This window comes from Mustela lutreola, chromosome 5 (assembly GCF_030435805.1).
Source record: "Mustela lutreola isolate mMusLut2 chromosome 5, mMusLut2.pri, whole genome shotgun sequence".
Lineage (NCBI taxonomy): Eukaryota > Metazoa > Chordata > Mammalia > Carnivora > Mustelidae > Mustela > Mustela lutreola.
Window position 1 is genome coordinate 162,007,006 of NC_081294.1, and position 22,240 is coordinate 162,029,245.

General features: G+C 39.7%; 1 pseudogene; it reads right to left on the minus strand.

Annotated features, from left to right (window-relative positions):
- Window positions 1-19,139: 19,139 nt before the first annotated feature.
- Window positions 19,140-20,098, minus strand: LOC131831462 (olfactory receptor 2B11-like; annotated as a pseudogene).
- Between the last annotated feature and the right edge of the window lie 2,142 nt (window positions 20,099-22,240).

Consider the following 22,240-nt stretch of genomic DNA (forward strand, 5'->3'; position numbering starts at 1 on the left):
TTGTTGTTGTTGTTGTTTTAAATAAACATTCTTAGGATGTATTTTGTGAGGCAGATTTACAACACTACAGTCTTGATTAAGAAGGAAAGGGGGGAAAAACACAAAAATCCAATACCCACATTTTCTAAAAGATCATAGTCTTAGGAATTAATTTAAACCATAGGAACTTTTCACTTATCTCATCTTAGCTATACCAGTCAGTGATAATATGTCTTTTTCAAATTCAATTATTTTACTAAAAATAACTTGGTTTGGACAAATTCTCACATTTGCAGGTCCATTACCATTCATAGATGTGTTATGTATTTTGTCAGAGAATTATAATTATTTAGTGACCATATTTACATGAATATAGTATTAAGTGTAGACCTTAGTTTATTTTACCATAAATAGAGAAAAGAAGTACATTGATGATTGTAGATGTCAGCCATTGATTAAAATATCAATTCCACTATATTTACTACCATTTTACAGTAGAATACAAGATACAACAACAATTCTTTCAAGAATTCTATAATATTTTGTCTAAGGCTTAAAGAGAGCTTCTTTTTTTTTTAAACACACAAGTATGTAAAAATTTATTTGCTTTTTAACATTTATATATCTATATGAAAATATGAAATACATAAAATCTATAAAATATGTATATTTTAATAGACTTTAGTAAAATAAGGTTTTCCTTTGGCCATTGTTAATTAAATGCTTAAATCTATCAATTGTTGGGGTGCCTGGGTGGCTCAGTGGGTTAGGCCTCTGCCTTCAGCCTGGCTCATAATCTCAGGGTCCTGAGATAGAGCCCTGAGTTGGGCTCTCTGCTCAGCGGAGAGCCTGCTTCTCCCTCTCTCTCTATGCTTGCCTCTCTGCCCATTTGTGATCTCTCTCTGTCAAATAAATAAATAAATTCTTTTAAAAATCTATCAATTGTTAATTCTAATATTTTATTAAATGGTTTATTAATTCTAATAAAAATTATCTTAAGCATTTAAATGATAAGTAACAATAAAAATACCCATAAGATATGTACCCTTTGTTATTGTGCATAGTTACAAACTTACTGGTTTCTCACGCTGATATCGGTCCTCCCATCATCCTATCAATGAAGTCATTTTTCTGAATAAACTATTTTTCTTACCACTGTGTATACTTTTCTCTCATCTCTTCTCTTGCCATTTTAGAGAACTCCATAAAGACTAAACAAGAATCATGATCTGGGGACATCTTTGGAGATTAAGGAGAATACTTGGTGTTTTATGAGTATATTCACGCATAAACTCAATGTGAGAAGTGAGTACAATTCTCATGTCTCTTTCACTGAGATATGAGTAACATTAAAATAACAATTGCTTATCATATCTATAGGAAAAATTTAGAAACAAGTTCTGATAATTTGTGTAGCTGTTTTAATAGTTGAGTTACATTTATTCAGAGGGTAAACAAATATATTTATTCAGATTTTGAATATTGCATCTCTCATGTATAACTTTTTTCTTTATTTTGGCTATTAATTCCCTATAGAATATATCATTTGCAAATATCTTCTCCCAATCAGAAGTTATGTTGATTGTTACCTTGCTGTGCAGAAGCTTTTTATCTTGAGAAACAATAGTTCATTTTTGCTTTTGTTTCCCTTGCCTTTAAAGATCTGTGTTGCAGGAAGTTACTGTGGCTGAGGTTCAAGTGGTTGCTGCCTGGGGTTCTCTTCTAGGATTTTGAAAGATTCCTCTCTCTCATTGAGGTATTTCATCCATTTTGGATTTTTTGTTAGATGTGGTATAAGAGAATGGACCAGTGTCATCCTTCTGCATGTGACTGTTCAATTTTCCCAGCATCATTTATCAAAGACATTGCCTTTTTTTTCCATTGGATATTCTTTCCTGCTTTATTCAAGATCAGTTGGCTATAGAGTCAAAGGTTTTTTTGTTTTTTTTTTTCTTCTGGGCTCTCTATTCTATTCCATTGAGCGATATGTCTGTTTTTGTGTCACTACCATGCTGTCTTAATGAACATAGCTTTGTAAACTTGCTTCCAAACAGGAATTGTGATGCCCCAAACTTTGGTTTTCTTTTTCAATAATCCCCTGGCAATTAGGGGTTTTTCTGGCTACATACAAATTTTAGGATTTTTTGTTTTAGCTCTGGGAAGAATATCAAGGTTATTTTGATAGGGATTGCATTGAATGTGTAGATTGATCTGGGCAGCTTAGACATTTTCACAATGATTTTTCTTCCAATCTATGAGCATAGAAGTTTTTCCATCTTTTTGTGTCTTCCTCAGTTTCCTTCATAAGTGTTCTGTAGTTTCTATAGTAGAGATCCTTGACCTCTTTGATTAGGTTTATTAATAAGTATCTTATGGATTTGAATGCTATAGTAAATGGAATTGAAGCCTTACTTTCTCTTTCTCCATTCAGATTGTTAGTATATAGAAAAGCAACTGATTTATGTGCATTCATTTTGAGCCCTTCATGTTGCTGAATTGCTGTAAGAGTTCAAGGAATTTAGGGGTGGAGTCTTTTGGGTCTTCCTCATAAAGTATATTGTCATATGCAAAGAGAGAGTTTGACTTCTTTGCCAATTTGAATCCATTTCCTTTTTGTTGTACAAATGCCGAGGCTAGGACTTCTAATACTCTGTTGAACAAAAGTGGTGAGAATGGACATCCCTGTCATGTTCCTGACCCAAAGGGTAAAGGTCTCAGATCTTTCCCTTTGAGAATGACATTTGCTGTGGGTTTTTCAGAGATGGCTTTAATGAAACATGTGCCTTCTAACCCTGTATTTTGAGGAGTTTTCATCTGGAAAGGATGTTTTATTTTGCCAAATGATTTTTCTGCATCAGTTGAGAGGATGATATGGTTCTTGTCATTCTTTTGTTAATATGATCACATCAATGCACTTGTCAATGTTAAACCTTCCTTGCATCCCAGGAATTGATCTCCTTTTATCATGAATAGCTCTTTTAACATTCCCTGGGATCTTATTGGCTAGTATCTTGTTGAGTATTTTGGCATTCCTGTTCATCAAGTTTATTGGTCTGTAATTCTCCTTTCCAATGGGATCTTTGTCTGCTTTTTGGATCAAGCTAATGGTTGCTTCATAAAATGAGTTTGGACACTATCCATCCATTTCTTTCTTTCTTTTTCTTCTTTCTTTCTTTTTTTCTTCTTTCTTTGCACTGTCAATGCATACCTCCTATAGTTTTTGTTATTAATTTTAAAAATATTAACATATTAAATAATTTAGCATTTAATCAAATCAATATGAAATATTATTGACAAAATAAATGCATCTTACTTTTCCACTTTTACTCATGTAAATTCATGCCCAATCCCATTTTCATTTTCATTCTTCTGTGGCAGTTGGCTAAGCTATATGTCTACATGCTGTGCGAGTCCCTGACATTGGACCCTCAGAGCAAATACCAGATTGCTCTACCCTTAACTACAGATACCAGTTTCTGAATTTCCTGAAAATGCAGAGAACTGTTGAGCAGGGAAAACACATACACTAATCTCAACCCTTTTTGAGTATGTGCTTGGAATGTGTTCCTTTCTCTTTCCCTCCCTGAGTCTATCAAATCCTCGCCATTCCCAAAGACATCACTTAGGTACCCACTTCCTTCTCACAGCATTTTAAGGTATGGTATTTCAGCCCAGGTTTGGTTACCACATGAGCAGCAAGGTAAATGACATCCAGAACACCATAGCTGTGACGAGGGCCTGGGATTGGAGACATGCTTTTATTAGCATCTTGGTGCACAGAATCAAGGAGAAATAATGGCCCTGGAAATTTTCTGCCTATCCCAGAAAGACTCCCCTTGGCTGATGAGGCCATTGGGACTGCTTCCCAGATGAAAATTAGCCTTTCATCTGAGTGTCCTCTGTGGTGAGTTCTCTGTCACCTTGGAGCTTATTTGCACCTGCTCTGAAAGATCAGTGATGGGGACCCATGGGGTTTTCTTCAAAGCTGCTTATACCTGACTTTTTTTGTTCATAAAGGAATTCTGTCAACATAAGCCTCAATAAATCCTGTGGGTCTTTGGAGTCTTGTCCTCAGCCTGGTTCCCTGTCATGGTTTCCTCTGCCCAAGGTCTGTGTTGAAAATGCAGTATTTTTCTCCTCATGGACAAAAGACGAAGATGTGCAGAACAGACCCTGAGATCCAGGGGAAAGGATTTCTTATGTTATTTATTCTAAATTTTATGTGTACTTGTATAAGAACATTCATAATACTAAATATTATATATCCTCTGTCCCCATAGTAGTCACTGTCATGATTTTATGTGTGTTCCTGAGGTCATATGCAAACTCAACCATCTATGTTCATTTCCCCCCCTAAAGGTGAAGAGAAAATGACAGGCTTGAAATAATCAAGGGGGCAAATCAGTCATTAGGTTTTCACTTTTTTCTTCTACTTACCATCACAAAGATAAAATTGTACAAAAAACAAAAATCACATTATGCTATATGGTCAATATTGTGTTTTTAAAAAGCAAAACAATATTTTGTAAGTTTTTACCAACTAGCTGTTGAAGATTGAGAACATGATTTTGCCTTTTAGATACTTGGCTTTATCTTCTTTAACCCTCTGGCCTTGGGTGAGAGGATTAGTTGTCTGCCCATTGACACTTGAGATCTTGCTGTGGTTATTGTTTCATGTGGATTGCTAATAATACTGATGATTAATGTCTGAGAAGAGACTGCATCTGACAGTGAATGTAAATTTTGCAGCCATTTGTACAGCTAAGGCTTCTGTCTCTCCAGTCCTCTTGTCTCTGGCATGGTTTACAGTGACTTCATGCGGGTCTTTGCCTCATTCTTTGTGTGCTCCACTGCTGGGGCCTCTCAGGAAACATCAGCCATAAGTAGACTATATTTGGGGGCTGGAAAAGAGAAGGTAAAAGATGAAAAGTCCCTTGAAAGGAATGAAGGTAGTGAGGGGGAACAGGACTCTGTGGAAAGGCTCCTGACATGGGAGAGGAAGTGATGGAAAGTGGACATTTTGATGGGTTTTTTGAATACTGGTGTTGGGGTCCAAAGCCAACAGCCAAGAAATAATTCTTGAGATGGCTTTGGTGCAAAAAGGTGGTTTTATTAAAGTAAGGGGATGGGATTCATGGGCAGGAAAAGCTGCTATCCCATGATTGTGAGGAGCATCTGATTCGATACCTTGGGGTTGAGGTGGGGTAAAGGGTGGGGGTAAAGGAAAGAGGTTTCAAATAAAGACTCACAGGATCCTGGAGGGTTGGATGTGGTCAAGCTGAGGTGGGTTTTCCCTCTAGAGAGGCACTAACAGACTTGGGAGCTTCATGAAGGAGCATGATATTCTGCCTGCCTCAAGTATTTGTTAATGGACTGCATGTTAGAAGGACATTTAATTTTATCTACATTTCCTTCTGCCTTTTTTTCCCACATCAATTTCCTGTTGGGTTTTGTTTTCTGCTTCTGGAGTCCTGGGTTTGAAAAGTTTGAACAGGTGTCCTTTTTCTAGCAGCCATCAGAGAGCACCACAGCAAGTCAGGGCCCCTGAGTTGGATTCTGCAGGACAGAATTGGCCAGATAATCCCAGCTGAGGGAGGCACCCCACAGATGCCAGCTTCAGAGCCACACCCTGGAGTCCTGTACATCCCCGACCACAAATAATTGTGAAAAGGTACTCTGTGTAGGTGCTTAGAAATAACGGTCAGGGTAAAGAATGATTTTTTTTGCACCACTGAATGAACAGAAGCTTCAGCCTCAGTAGTGAAGCTCCAAGGGCATGAGAAATCACAGGAATGAAAAACACTTATCAGAATATTACAGAAATGTCCTAAATAAGTAAATCTATAGACACAGAAAGTAGCTGATTGCTTAGGGCCGGGGGTGGAATGTAGGATGGGGGTGATGCCTGGGGCTGTGGGTGTGTGTACATGTGTGGTAGAATAGGGGTTTGGGGGTAACACCCAGGGCTGGGTGTCTGTGTAATGGAATGGAGGCTTGGGGGTGATGGCCAGGGCTGGAGTTTTGTGTGGTAGAATGGAGGTTTGGGGGTGATGCCTAAATAGGAGTGGATTTTCTTAAAGGTAAAAGATTCTGAAATTTCATGATGGATTTACAACTGTGTGAGTATTCTAAAACTCATCAATTCTACATTTTACATGGATGGATTATATGGTATCCAATTACATCTCACTAACACTGTTTTTTTTTTTTAAGATTTTATTTATTTATTTGACAGAGAGAAATCACAAGTAGATGGAGAGGCAGGCAGAGAGAGAGAGGAAAGCAGGCTCTCTGCTGAGACTCGATCCCAGGACTCTGAGATCATGACCTGAGCCGAAGGCAGCGGCTTAACCCACTAAGCCACCCAGGCGCCCCAACACTATTGTTTTAAGCCTTATTTATAGTTACAACTATAAGAGATAGTTATCTCAATACACTTTGCTGCCTCAAGATTTAGTCCTTGATTTTTTTATTAATTTTTTAAATTTTTCTATAAACATGTAGTGTATTTTTATCCCCAGGGATACAGGTCTGTGAATCATCAGGTTTATACATTTCACAGCACTCACCATAGCACATACCCTCCCCAAAGTACTTCTTAATTTTTGTATGTAGTTTTATCTCTTTTTAAATTGGATATGACATGGTAGCTCGGTTGTGATGTTTTTGCAACAGTAGAAATTCTTCTTGAAGCCCCTGCCTTTCCCTGATGTGGATGAGGACACTTAGTGGTGGGACAGCTGATAGAGCATGGAAGAGGGTGACCACGACTTGTGTCATGGAGATTTGGGGAGCGATGGGGCAGATGCATTAACAAGGATGTTTTTAGTCCTTCCTCTGCCTTATCTTTCTGCCCAACCTTGACATGTCATAAAGTCTACACTCCATGGCATTGGTCCCACTTTCCTACTCTGCTTTTGATTCTCTGTGCTATCTTTGCTCCCTTTGCTTCCTCCTGGGGCACCTCAGGAAAGCAGCAGTGGAGCCCCATGGGCAGGAAGACTGTGAATTCAGCAGAGTTCTGCTGCTCTGGTATTGATATAGGAGGCAAGATTATATTTTATTATTTTATTTTATTTGTTTTTAACATCTTAATTTAATTTTATTTTTTATCAGTTTTCCAAGATTTATTCTTTATACACCACACCCATGAGACAACATTTTAAGTGGGAACTTAAAGTGATTCTGAGGAAAGGACACCATTGTCCTCCTTTGAGAAAATTAGCTCAGTGGGAGTGGTGGACATGTCCCCAGTGAGTTGCTTATTTGCTGTGCAATCTTGACTCATCTAAATCACACTCTCTCATACTCTTTAAACATGTAAAAAGGAGATGCAAAGATATATATTTTTAGTAATTTTTTAAAGATGTTTGTAAAGCTCCAGTCTTGAACAATAATATAGGAGGTGTTCAATAACTGGCTTCTTTCCTAATTTCTGTTTCCATGGGTTTCATATTTACTTCCTTTTCTTCTTGTTTCATATACAACATGGAAGTACTGTGTTAAGTACAGGAACCAGGATTAACTTGTGAGATGGCTATCATCAACGGCAGGAAGCAGGATTTTCCTGTGAAGTGGCTATCATTGTCAGCATGAATCAGGATTAGTCTGTAAGGTGGGCATCATCACCAGCATGAATCAGGATTAGCCTGTAGGTGACTATCATCACCATCATGAATCAGGATTAGACTGTGGGTGACTATCGTTACCAGCATGAATCAGTCTCAGCCTGTAGTTGGCTATCATTGCCAGCATAAATCAGGATTATTCTGTGAGGCGGCTGTCATCACCAGCATGTTTCATAAATGAGGAAGCTATGAACTGAGCCCTAGTCAGCAATGTGTCTTTGATCTTTGCCACTGGAACCTGACCGGCCAAACTCTTCATTCATTTGTTCAGGTGACAAGAGTTTGTACATGCAGGGCACTGCTCTAAAGGCAAAACAATAAGCCTCTACCATCACAGAACATTCTGTGAGGAGGAACAAACATTAAGAACAATTGGAAAGAAAACTAATCAAAGGTGGTAAATGGCATGGTGAGAGAAGAAGATGGGGACACTCTCCCCACAGCTTTATTGAGGACTGATTGACAAACATTGTGTATACATATGGTGCACAGCCTGATGTTCTCATATATATATATATATATATATATATATATATGAAATATATATATATATATATGAAATATATATATACTGTTTGTATGTATACTGTTTGTATAATTTAGATAGACATACTTTTTTTAAAATTTAACTTAATTTTTCAGTGTTCCAAGATTCATTATTTATGCACCACACCCAATGATCCATACAATACATGGTAGACACTGTTTTTTTTTTTTTTAAGATCTTATTTATTTGACAGAGAGAGATTAGAAGTAGGCAGAGCAGAGGCAGAGAGAGGGGGGAAGCAGGCTCCCCGCTGAGCAGAGAGCCCGATGTGGGGCTCAATCCCAGGACCCTGAGATCATGACCTGAGCTGAAGGCAAAGGCTTAACCCACTGAGTCACCCAGGTGCCCTGGTAGACATTGTTTTAAAGGAGAATAAGAAGCCTAGGAGATTTTCCTTACCAGATGTTATACCTTCCATAATGCCACAGCCTCTAAAACCTCATGATCACAGGTTCAAGCCTCCAGAGAGAGATTGTAAACAATGGGGTCGTAATGTTCAGCATGGTGACTATAGTTCCCAAGACTGGACTGCATCTTTGAAAGTCCTGAGATGAGTAGAGTTAAAAGTGCTCATCCCAAGGGAAAAAAAAAAAAAACAAAAAAACAAAAAAAAACTAACTCTGTGTGGTGCTGGAACGTTAACTAATCTTATTGTAATCATTTTGAAATATATACATATGTCAAATGATTATGTGATGTGGTATACCTAAAGTTATACAATGGATGCTATATACTAATTCTGTCTTAAGAAAACCAGGAAAAAAACAATGCCCTGGTGATATTGGTGCAAATAGACCAGTGAAACCAAAGAGAAGTTGACCAATTTCCTGGGTAACTGGAAGTAGAATTGTCATCAGTGTAGGACGAGTAGGTAGAGATGAAGGAGACCAGGGGTTTGCATTAAGTTAGGGCAGTGTTCTGCTCAGACATGGGGCATTTTCCCAGACTGCAACAGGCCATGACAGACATCCAGTGCCTGTTCTGAGAGCGGGTCCCACGTGGCTGGAATTTCCATCCTCTTGCTCTAACACAAGCAGCGGTGGTGGTAGCTTGCTCTGTTGTCCTTCCACATAAAGCTCATGTTTAAAACACCACTTCTCAGTTTGGTGCCGGAGGAATGCCACATTGCCTTTCTGAACAGGGCTGGCTCCTCCTCCTCCCACCAGGGGCCTCTTTGAGTCCCTGGTATCTCCCAGAAAATGTTTGCCGCTTACGCTATGTTCATGACTTACATTTCCAGCAAGTGAAGGACACTGGTGAGAACTGGGAACAGCACAGAGTGGTTTGTACCTTTTCTTTTCTTTCTTTCTTTCTTTCTTTCTTTCTTTCTTTCTTTCTTTCTTTCTTTAAGAAATGCTGCTTAATTAAACATTGCAATCTGAAGAGTGGAGAGGGTGGTGCCTCTCAAATCTGGTATACAGAGCTTGGGGAGAGTCCTGGAAGGTGGAAGCCCAACTGTGTATCCTCAGCCTCCCTCTCCAAAAACCTCATTCACCTTTAATTGGAGCAATGAAGCAGCCATGAAGGGTAAGCAAGCTGAGTTTGAGGGGAGCATTGGTGACTGCAGGTCAGCCAGGACCTCTGGAGAACATGTGGATCACGGATTTCCTTTAAGTCTGTGCCCACTGGGAGCTGAGCATCAGGATGGAAGAAACCAAGGCCCTCCAGTCTTCTGGATTGCTGGAGTGGAACCAGAGACCACTATGAACCTCTACCTACAGGGGGAACTCTTGTCTCAAAGGGACTGATTTCTTGGAGACCTTTGAGCTCCTGGGATTTACTACAAGCCCTTCAGCTGAGGTGTTGAGCCTTTCCTCAGCAGGAGCATGGTGATGTGCCACTATGGGAGCCTCATGATTGGATGTGCAGGGATGGAGGTCTGTCTCTTCCCTATGTCCCCCTGAAACTGCAGCTCTCACACTCCAGGCTCATAAAGCTTGGGTCCCACAGGGACACTCTTCACTTCCCCAGTGGATGGATTTGCCCCCTCTCATGCTTTCTGGTTCTCTTTATTTCAAGTTATTGTGATGGATAAGTTGAGAGTTCTGGTTTGGCAGAGCTCTACACACTGATGAGCTGGGAAGGGACAGGGCATAGAAGCTCTGTGTCCCCCACCCTAAAGCTGACCTTGCCCTGTGCATCTCTCCCACTCGGCTGCTTCTGAGTTGTATCCTTTATAAAAAAAAATGGTCCTTACAAGCATGGCACTTTTCAGTGAGTTCCACTATTCATTGAACTTGAAGGATGTTCTGTGGGAAACCCAGAATTGATAGCTTAATCCTTCCAAATTATTGGTGGACCCTTGAACTTGTGGTTCCATGGGACTGAGACCCTTCCACCTGTGGGCTCTGTGGTAACTCGACAGCTTGTGTCTATACTGGATTGGATTGTTGGACACCTAACTGGGGGTGGATGATTGATCAGCAAGCATGCAGGGCCCCAAGCACTTAACTCACCTTGTTACCATGCACAAGTCACTCCATTTTCCTTTTTGTGCAAAAATGCAATTAATAATTATGTCTGTATCAGTTCAATACTTTGAGATTTAAAAGGACAGCTATTGCATTCGAAGTGCTGCCAAGAATGCAATAAGGTCTATTTTCATCTGTTTCTCTTCTCATTATCTTTGAGGGGTAAATGTCAGAAATAAGGTAATGGGTTAAAGACTCAATTTCAGTTTCCCTTCTAGTGGGCAACATGCTCAGGAAATTAGGGGACTTAGTTTGGAGTGGAGTCTCTGGAACACAACCTCCCAGGATAGAAAAGTTCATTCTGTGACCATGAATGAGCAAAAGGTATCTGCTTTCCACTTAATGATTTGTTGTTTAGTTGTATTGAGAATTACCTTAATAGACACATAAGCCTCATTTTAGGAATTATTAGCATTGATTCCTGGAGGACAAGAATGTCTCTAGGACTGTGAACTCACTTTCATTAAGCATCTTTCTGCTCCCTAAAATGCTGTATATTCTAATTAAGGGGTTGTTAGGTACCAGTCATACCTTTTGGTAATCTAGAGAAGTGATATCAGCATCTAAATAATAAACAGGTGTATCAGTCAGAACATAGCCATGTGACAGAAACTAGACCACTTGTTTCAACTGAAGGAATTTAACATAAAGATTGTGGGGAATTAGAGGTTGGGTCTCTGAAAAGAAAGACAACTCAGAAGTTTTATGGGGGGAATGACTTCAGCAAACAGGTAGTGGGCTTTATGAGAATGTGGGTGTTTCGAGGAGGGTCCCAGGAGAGTGCTGCTGGGCTGCTGGTGGTGTGAAGTGCTGGTCCTGCAGGTGTGCAAGTGGAGTCAGCTGTTACTGGCAGGGAGAGGAAACCTCACTGTAGAAGCATCGAAGGACAAAGGGAAGCCAGACGGAGAACATCTTCTCTCCTTTCCAGCCTGGCAGACTGACTGAGGAACTTCCCACAGGATGTATTTACAGGAAGCAGCTGACAGGCAAAATCATTTTTGCTCAAGTCCCAACTTCGCATCAGAAAGAGGAGTACAGAGGGGTCAACTTGCTGTCAAAAGAATAGCTTTATAGCTGGCACTGTGATAGTATAGGGCACGGGTATAAAAAATACATTTGAGAATCAAGTGTGTACCTGTCAAGAGATGATTAAGTGAGGTTTCAGAAGGTGGGAGTAAGGAAATAGGCAACTAGGAGAAATCCTGACAGTTAATTTTAGTTTTTCAAGGAAGGCTTTGTCTATTGTGGGGATGGGAGGTTAAAAGGAAGAAGATGATGAATATATATCACTTCTTTGTCCATTCATCTCTTTGTGGACATTTGGGCTGCTTCCATATCTTGGCTAGTAAATAAAGCTGCAATAATATCTTATTAAATTAATATCAGCTGTGACCAAGAATAAGATCAATTAGTAACAACAGGAATGGACCCAGAGGGTAGTAGGCTAAGAGAAATCATTTAGTCAGAGAAAGGCACTCGTATGTAGAATTTAAGAAACAAAACAAGTAAGCAAGTGGAGAAAAAGAGAGAGACAAACCAAGAAACAGACCTTAAATATGGAGACCAAACTGATGGTTACCAGAGGGGGGTGGGGTGGGAGGATGGGTGAAGAAGGTGAAGGGGATTAAGAAGACATTTGCCATTAAAAACAGACACACAGACCAGTGAAACAGAGTAGAGAGCCCAGATATGGACCCTCTACTCTATAGTCAAATAATCTTCGACAAAAGAGGAAAAAATATACAGTGGAAAAGATAGTCTCTTCAATAAATGGTGCTGGGAAAACGGGACAGCTATATGTAGAAGAATGAAACTCAACCCTTCTTTTACACCGCACACAAAGATAAACTCAAAATGGATGAACGACCTCAACATGAGACAAGAATTCATCAGAATCCTAGAGGAGAACATAAGCAGTAACCTCTTTGATATGAGCCACAGCAACTTCTTTCAAGATATGTCTCCAAAGGCAAAGGAAACAAAAGCTAAGATGAACTTTTGGGACTTCATCAAGATCAAAAGCTTCTGCAGAGCAAAGGAAACAGTCAAGAAAACAAAGAGGCAACCCACGAAATGGGAGAAGATATTCGCAAATGACAGTACAGACAAAGGTTGATATCCAGGATCTATCAAGAACTCCTCAAACTCAACACACCCAAAACAGACAATCTTTTCAAAAAATGGGCAGAAAATATGAACAGACACTTCTCCAACGAAGACTTATAAATTGCTATCAGACACATGAAAAAATGTTCATCATCACTAGCCATCAGGGAGATTCAAATTAAAACCACATTGAGATACCACCTTACACCAGTTAGAATGGCTAAAATTAGCAAGACAGGAAACAACGTGTGTTGGAGAGGATGTGGATAAAGGGAAACCCTCTTCCACTGTTGGTGGGAAAGCAAGTTTGTGCAGCCACTTTGGAAAACAGTGTGGAGATTCCTCAAGAAATTAAAAATAGAGCTTCCCTATGACCCTGCCATTGCACGACTGGGTATTTACCCCAAAGATACAGATGTAGTGAAAAGAAGGGACATCTGTACCCCAATGTTTATAGCAGCAATGGCCATGGTCTCCAAACTGTAGAAAGAACCAAGATTCCCTTCAATGGACACATGGATAAGGAAGATGTGGTCTATATACACTATGGAGTATTATGCCTCCATCAGAAAGGATGAATACCCAACTTTTGTAGCAACATGGATGGGACTGGAAGAGATTATGCTGAGTGAAATCAGTCAAGCAGAGAGAGTCAATTATCATATGGTTTCACTTATTTGTGGAGCATATCAAATAGCATAGAGGACAAGAGGAGATGGGGAGGAGAATGGAGTTGGGGGAAATTGGAAGGGGAGGTGAACCATGAGAGACTCTGGACTCTGAAAAACAATCTGAGGGTTTTGAAGGGGTGGGGTGGGAGGTTGGGGGAAGCAGGTAGTGGGTATTGGAGAGGGCACGAATTGCATGGAGCACTGGGTGTGGTGCAAAAACAATGAATACTGTTACGCTGAAAAGAAATTTAAAAAGAAAAAAAAAAAAGAAGAAGAAAAGAAGACCCTTGTCATGATGAACACTAAGAAATGTATAGAATTGTTGAATCACTATATTGTACAACTTAAACGAACATAATACTATGTTATTATATTTCAATAAAGGATAAATAGAGAAAAAGAAAGATATGATCAAATTTGTGTACTTTACTGATTTTAAAAAAGCATCTGATGATTAGGGTGCCTGGGTGGCTCACACAGTGTTCAGTTCATGAGCTCATGGTTGTGGGATCAAGCCCTGTATCAGGCTCTATGCTCTGAGTGGTGTCTGCTTTGGACTCTCTCTCCTTCTCCCTCTGACTCTCCTCACATTCTCTCTCTCTCTTTGGAATAAATAAATAAACCTTAAAAAAATCTGACAATTGTTAATGATGGAAACATGAAAGATAGCAGTAATTCTTCAAGAAAAAAGTTGGCATACTTGATTTTGTTTTTTATCATGAACTGGGAATGACATAATTATAACTTTTTTTTTTCTGCTAAATAATTAACATCAGAAAGAGGTGCCAAGAAAGTCTAGAGTAAATGTCATTCTCTTTTCCATACATCTCCCAATGACAAAAGACTCTATAACAAGACAGTCTGGTAAGTCAGCTACCTGACAGTTTTACAAACTTGTATTTACTATGTAAGAAACCTTTATTGACTGAAGGCAGATCCTTTGTGGGTGTCAGTGAATTTTTTAGAGTATTATTATCAGGTTTTCTTTTTTTTTTTTTTTTAAGATTTTATTTATTTATTTGACAGACAGAGATCACAAGTAGGTAGAGAGGCAGGCTGAAAGAGAGAGAGGAAGAAGCAGGCTCCCTGCCCAGCAGAGAGCCCGATGTAGGACTTGATCCCAGGACCCTGGGATCATGACCTGAGCCGAAGGCAGCGGCTTAACCCACTGAGCCACCCAGGCGCCCCTATTATCAGGTTTTCATGAGGAAGATATTGGCTTTCTTTTTGTTGACTTGAAGAGCTATCTACTCAGGTTGGACACCTTGAGAAGGTGGATACAGGACCATTTTTGACTAGAGCATCCAATAAATGACTTGTAAAGATCTTGGCTGGAGTTTCAACCACTTATCACTTCATCTCTAGTGATCATGCATCTAATTATCACAAGAAACAATTTAAAAGATTTTTTAGCTAAAATCAGTAAGTGGTGCAGGGAAGTAGTTAAGTCATTCAAGGAATGCTACCTTTCTTGTAAAAGTAATTTTTAAAAAAGGGGAAGATTCTAGGCTTTTGTAAAAGCCTTGCTGAAACAGTGCCCTCTACTGCTGGAAACCTTTTTCTGCTTACTCTCATTTTTTTGTGGCTTGAGCTCAGTGACAAGGAGTATGGTGTGGATGAAGCTGGACAATGACTAATTAATAGAATTAGGAATTTTCACAAATGGAAAATAGAACAATATAATTATTTTAAGTATTATTAAATGTTTTCCTTTTTTTTCTTTTTGACATTATTTAAAAAACAATAACATTTTAAATATCCTAGAAATGTCTTTAAGGTAATGTCAATTTTAGCTCTCTCTTAACCTTTGGCCAAGGAATTCAGGGCTTTCTGGCTAACTTCAGTGTGATAAATATTTATCAGGCACTGCTCAATTTCTTGATTTGGAAACATGATTTTAAACATCTAAGGCAGGGATAGAATTTGCCAAATGTAATTGAGTCTATTCTTCTTAAAGAATAAAAATGGCTTTCTGTTGTCATTGTTGCACAAAGTCTAAGTTACTATGGGTGGAAATGCAGCACCTGTGGGGTTCAGTCCAGGTGTGAAGACAATCCACTGTGGATGTGAAGCTGGCACGTTTCAGCCTTGTACCACTAGCCCTATGGGCAACACGAAGCTGTGCATAGTCTGTCTGAAAGCCTCCCATAGCTCCTGCAGCTAAGTGATTGTCTGGTAGCCTTTGCATTTAATAAACTGGCAGGAGACTTTTTCTATCTAAATACTATGTGATAGATAATTTTAGCTAGCCATATATTGTGTGCACGAGGTTCATAAAGATTTTTCAATCATTCCTTTCCATTTATCAACTGAAATTTTGTTTCATATGTGATTTTTTTTTTACACTGGTGGCGATTCATCATGGAGCATATAAAAATTAATTTGACTCACCCCCTCAAAAAAAATCTCATTATATTCACAGTACAGAGCAATAGATTTCCAAAGTTTTCATAGCAAAGTGATACTTTTAGAAAAGTACCTGGAAAGCACTCACCTTATCCTGTTTTCTTCATGAGTATTTCTCAGATTTTTCCACAAAGTATTCAAAAAAGCAGAGGACAGTGAATTTCAGAAACCTTACCATAATATAGAAGAGTGCATCAAAGCACACAAAGTATTTGAAACTTAGGTTTTTATGATAAAAATTTACCTACATTTTTTCTATCTATTCTCTCAGTTTATTATAATGGAAGCATGCTTTCATTTAATTATCAGTTCAATTATTTAAATATCTTCTCAAGCATCAAATAACATTGATGCTTCTGGAAAATTCATCATGTTTACCTTGTGCTTTTATGTAACTCTGATGTAGAATATTCTGGGGTCTCTGGTGTTCCAGATGCATGCCAAACTATCCCCAAACTCAGTAGCTTGGGATAACTCACCATTTTGCACATTGGGAATTTGGGCAGAGCTCAGCTGTAAAGTTCTTTGATTCTATGCTGTGTCTACTGAGGTCACAGTGTGGTATTGAACTAGTGGGCAGGAGGGGCTCAGAGAGCCCCACTCAGGTGTGGTAGAATTGGTTGGAAGCCTGACAGAGGAAGGATGGAAGGTGATAATGTCTGCCCACAGTCTTCCCAGCACGGCTACCTAACAGCAGTTAAGCTTTCTACCTGGTAACTACAGACCCAGACAGACTGTGTTAACTGCACACTACCAGATTTCCTTTGATCTTGCCTTGGAAGGTCTAAAATATCACTTTTACCTCGTTTTAATAAGAAGTACTTTGAGATCATCTTTAAGCTAGCACACCTGTTTTGAGAAATATAGTCTTCAGTCCTCTCAAATGTGTTCTAAAATTAGGTCACATCCATACATAGCTGTATGTGTGGACTGACATTTTTGCATCCATGACAGATTGCTCTCATTGAATTGTGTCCTGGACCTGTGCCATTAGGAAAAGTCAGGAGAAAAAGTTCTTATGCATCATTATGCATGTCACTAAAGTAGTTCTAAAGGGCTTAGTTATTGCCTGGGGAGGGCAACCCAGGGGAAAATTTCTTTGTGGTTGTGAAAATGGGAAGAGTCATGATTCTTCTACATTTCTTAAATCAAATGCTATAGCTTTGCAATCTTCATTTTCTTTTTGCCTTTACTATCAAGAAAACTTCTTCAATTTTCCTTTTGTCCTAATTATATGGTTGTTTTGTTGTTGTTGTTGTTGTTGTTATTATTATTATATTTATTTTCTCTGCCAGGTTATGTTAGTATCTGGGATATGTATGACAGCAGGATAAAAATGAATAAGTTAAATATAACTAAATACAAAACAAAATATTTAAAATACTTTGTGTGCTTTGATGCACTGGTAAGGTTTCTGAAATTCACTGTCCTCTGCTTTTCTGAACACTTTGTGGAAAAAGCTGAGAAATACTCATGAAGAAAACATAATAAGGTGTGTACTTTTCAGGTATTTTTCTAAAAGTATCACTTTGCCAGGAAAACTTTGACAAAAATGCAAATACAGAGTCCTAGTATTGTGGCTGTGTTCTACTAAAGGAGGTGGTCAGTATGGACGTTAGTACTGGTCTCAGTTCCAACAGTTACTGGAACAACCATGAACACGTTACCACTCCAATAACCAAATTCTTACATGACAATGGAAAAATATGGAAATTGGAAATATGGAAATATGGACAATGGAAAAAATTACCTCCTGGGGATATTTTAGACAAGATATCATACATAAATACACTTAATCTAGTACCTGCATCTTCAAAGCCTTCTACAAATGTTGGCTGTCACGATGACTTTGCACTTATTATTTAAACTTATAGTGTCCTTAAATTTGACTGTATTTATATCTTCTATTCTCAACTAGACATTGTTTGTTTAGGTATTATGCTATTTTGGTTTATACCCATAAATCTAATATAGAGTCTTATGCATCCATAATAAATATGCTTATTTCTGGCCATTGAGGGTAACTTCCTATATGAGAAAACAGACTTTGGGTAGGCGGAAGCATCATCTAAAGTTACAGGAAGAGAAAAGTAATCTTCACTTTTAGAATTTTTAAAAAGTCACATAAAATTTATGGAATTTAAAAATATGGAGACAACCTTACCTCAGTCAGTATGGCTAAAATTAACCACTTAGGAAACAACAGAAAGGGGAACCCTCCTGCACTGTTGGTGGGAATGCAAGCGGGAGCAGCCACTCTGGAAAATAGTCTGGACGTTTCTCAAGACATTTCTCAAGACCTAGCATTACTGAATATTTACCCCAAAGATACAAATGTACTGATCTGAAGAGGTACCTGCACTCCAATGTCTATGGCAGCAATGCTCACAATAGCCAAACTATGGGAAGAATCCAGATGTCCATCGACAGATGAATAGATAAAGAGGTAGTATATATATGTATGTATGTATATATATACTATTACTCAGTCACCAGAAAAATATGAAATCTTTCCATTTGCAACAACATGGATGGAACTAGAGGGTAGTGTGCTAAGCGAAAAAGTCAATCAGAGAAAGACAATTATCATATGATCTCACTCATATGTTGAATTTAAGAATTAAAAGATCATAGGGGAAAAGAGAAAAAAAAAAGACAAAATCAGAGAGGGACACAAACCATAAGAGACCCTTAACCATAGGGAACAAACTGAGGGGTGCTGGAGGGGAGGGGGCTTAGGGATGGGGGAACTGGGTGATGGATATTAAGGAGGGCATGTGATGTAATGAGCACTGGATGTTATATACGATGGATGAATCACTAACCTCTACCTCAGAAAGCAATAATGCATTATATGTTAATTAATTGAATTTATATAAAAATAAAGAAAAAAACACAAAAAATATGTGGAGACAAACAAATTTATTATCATATCAGATCATGATTCAGTTTCACATAATGTATCCTTAGGAGTAATGAGAATGGAAGAGGGAAGATTTGAAAGAGACAAAGGGGAGAAAAATAAGAATAAATAGGAAGATGAAAAGGAGCAAGAATTAGGAAACTAGAAATGAAAATAATTTGACAAATAACTTATTGAACACCAATTCTGTTTAAACGACTCCTAAAAACAAATGGCTTCTGAGAACAAAGACTATTGGGAGGGGTGGGGTTAAGCACTATGACCACACAGAAGGTGAAATGTTGGGACAGGGACTTGGGGGGGGGGCTTTCAAATCTCTCAAAACACTCCTTGGGTGTCAACTCCTTCAGCACACAACACGCTTGCCCAGACTTCTGTCACCAACAGGAACTGTCATGTCTTAGAGCCTCATCTCCTGCAGAACCTCCAGGTCCTTGACAGGAGTCTCCTCAGAGCTCCCTTCACATCCTTATTCCTCAGGGTGTAGATGAAGGGGTTGAGGGTGTGGGTGATTATGGAATATAAGAGGGAGATAAACTTGCCCTGCTCTTGGGAGTAGCTGGAAGGGGGCTGCAGGTACAAGTAGATGGCAGGCAGGTAGAAGAGGGAGACCACCACCAGGTGGGAGGAACAGGTCCCAAAGGCTTTGTGCCTTCCCCTGGAGGACTGGATCTTGAGCACTGCATGGGCAATGAAGCCATAGGAGAGAAGGATGAGGGCTAGGGGCACCAGCACAAAGAAGGCCACCAACACAGCCAGTGTAGCATCATTCACGGTGGTGTCTGCACACGACAGCTTGATCATGGCTGGCACCTCACAGAAGAAATTGTTCAGCACCTGCTGCCCACAGAAAGGCAACTGCACTGTCAGCACCACCTGAATGAAGGGAGTTTCCAAAGCTGCTGAGCCAGGCCACAGCCACTAGCTGCTGGCAGAGAGGGCTATGCATAATAATGGCATACCAGAGGGCATTCACAGATGGCCACATAGTGGTCCAGGGCCATGGTGGCCAAGACGATGCACTCAGTGCATCCCAGCCAGTGGAAAATGGAGTACTGCGCCATGCAGCCACCATAGCTGATGGTCTTCCTGGAGCTGCCCATGTTAACCAGCATCTGTGGGACTATGGTGGTGGTATAGCAGAGATCCAGGAAGGAGAAGTATCTGAGAAAGATGTACATGGGGCTGTGGAGCTGGGGATCCAGCCGGGACACCAGGGTGATAGCAATGTTTTCCAACATGGCCAGAATGTAGGACACCAGGAGGACCACAAAGAGGGGGAGCTCCAGTCATGGCCTGTCAGAAACACCTAGAAGGGTGAAATCCTTAGGGAGATCCTCCAAGAAGCTCTGGTTGTCACCTCTCATGCGGAGGCATTCTCTGGAGACTGTGATGAGTCAAAGTGAATGAAACCTGAGAATAGGAATTAGTTGCCTTCCTAATGGCTGTGCCTGAGCTTTCCTACAGAGTTGCATCCTGTCTTACCTCTGTGGAGACCCTGAGGTGTGGGGAAGTCAGAACCAGGAGGCAGAGCAGCTGCCCATGTGTTTGCTCTGCTTCCTGCTCTATGCCATCTTTCTTTATGAAATTTAATTTTTGCATCTGTGAAGTGGGAAGAAAATACTTGTTAAGTTCTGGGGATGATAGAGCGGTATGATATTTGTGAAAATGTATCAAAAATAAATAAAAAAATTCTTCTGGTTTGGTCAAAGTCTGCTACATCCCCCATCACCATTAAAATGTTTGACTTCTCTCTGCAAACTCACTGACAGGGAGTTGACCACTTTCTTTAGTTTTTTCGCTTTGCCTTTTGGAAGTGGTGATAGGAGGGAAGTGAGAAATGGCATCAAGCAGGATAGGAGCACACTCGACTCACCTGCTAAGGTTTATACCTGGCTCTGTCAGCATAAAGAGGTGCTCTCTGGTTTCCTGCACATGCTGATCTCTCTCCCAGGGCTGTTCACATTCAGGCAGCTCTATCATGCACCTTGCAGTAAAAAAAAAAAAAAAAAAAAAAGTACAGACCAAGATCTTCTGAGACCCTGGAGTCAAGGAGCTAAGTCACTTTGGCTGTTGACTTGGTCGTGGCACCTAATAAGATCCCAGAGCATAGGGGTTTGAGCACTAGGAGAAAGATCCAGGATGTGTAAGAATCCTTGGAGCTTTTTTTGAAGGATCATACTGCCTCTAGAGCTAATATATGGGACACTTTGATGGACATTTAGGTTTCCTGCACAACTTTGTTGTGAAGCAGCTCTTTCCTTATATAATCACAAAACACAGATGATTTGATTTTTGGACTCTGTAGCTTTTAGAAAACAACTGGGTTACCACTTGCTGATTCATGGGTCTCTTCCACTGAGGTCCATCAGCCCCAGGTCCTACACTCTTCCCAGGACTGCAAACCCTCAAGTTTATGACATCAATGATATAGTGCATGAGAAGACTGAGAAGGATTCATTCTTCATCCTTAGCTCCTTATTTGCTGCTTTATGCATAAACTATAAAATTCATGGAGATCTCTTAAGTGCTGCTGTAATAAATAAGGGCTGCCCTTCCCTCCAAGTCTTGCATTCTTAAGAACCCTAGTGTTACTTGAAAACAGTCCCAACTCTGGGGTTGCAATGGATACCTAAGTGCAAATGACCTTTCTCCCTCTGTTGTTTCAACACTACATACACTTTCCAATACTCTTGTGGAACATCCAGTTATTACACTTCTGTAATATGGAAACTATGCCTTGGGTTACTCTTAGAGAATAAAGTTATTTTATCTCCAAAGGGAGCTCAGGACACATTTTTGATTCAGTGAGCTGGGTGGGACAAAATCAGGCTTGTCCACCTTTCAAGATGAAAAGCACTCACACTATTTCCCTTTCTTAGGTTTCTGATTCCAAAGTTTCTTCTCATCCAGCATCTATACTGGATAAGAATGGGAAATGTTGCAGGGATAGTAGGAAAGATATATAAGGTTAAAGGAACCAGGCATGACAGAGGGTAGGTATGGCACTCACATTAAATAAGGAATGCAAATCATGAAACTCTCTATGAGCCAGATGCTATAATCACTTGGTGCTTTCATGGCCCAGTAAAGGAGAAGTTTTTGCCTCCATTTTGCTGTTGGCAGAGTGGCTTGGAGAAGATGACTGTCCTGCTATAGATTACTTACATAGAAGCACATGGTAAAGCCAAGGGTGAAGGCTAAGCTCTTGCTCTTAACCATTATTCTATGTAGTATTTTACCTTTAAAAATCACTTTGCTAGCTCTTAATCTCACAAAACAAACTGAGGGAGGCCAGGGGGTGGGGGATAGGGAGAGGGTGGTGGGTTATGGACATTGGGGAGGGTATGTGCTATGGTGAGTGCTGTGAAGTGTGTAAACCTGGCGATTCACAGACCTGTACCCCTGTGGCTAATAATACATCATATTTTTATAAAAAATAAATAAATAAGTCACTTTGCTAGACTGATGAGTCACATACCTATACCCCTGAAACAAATAATAAATTA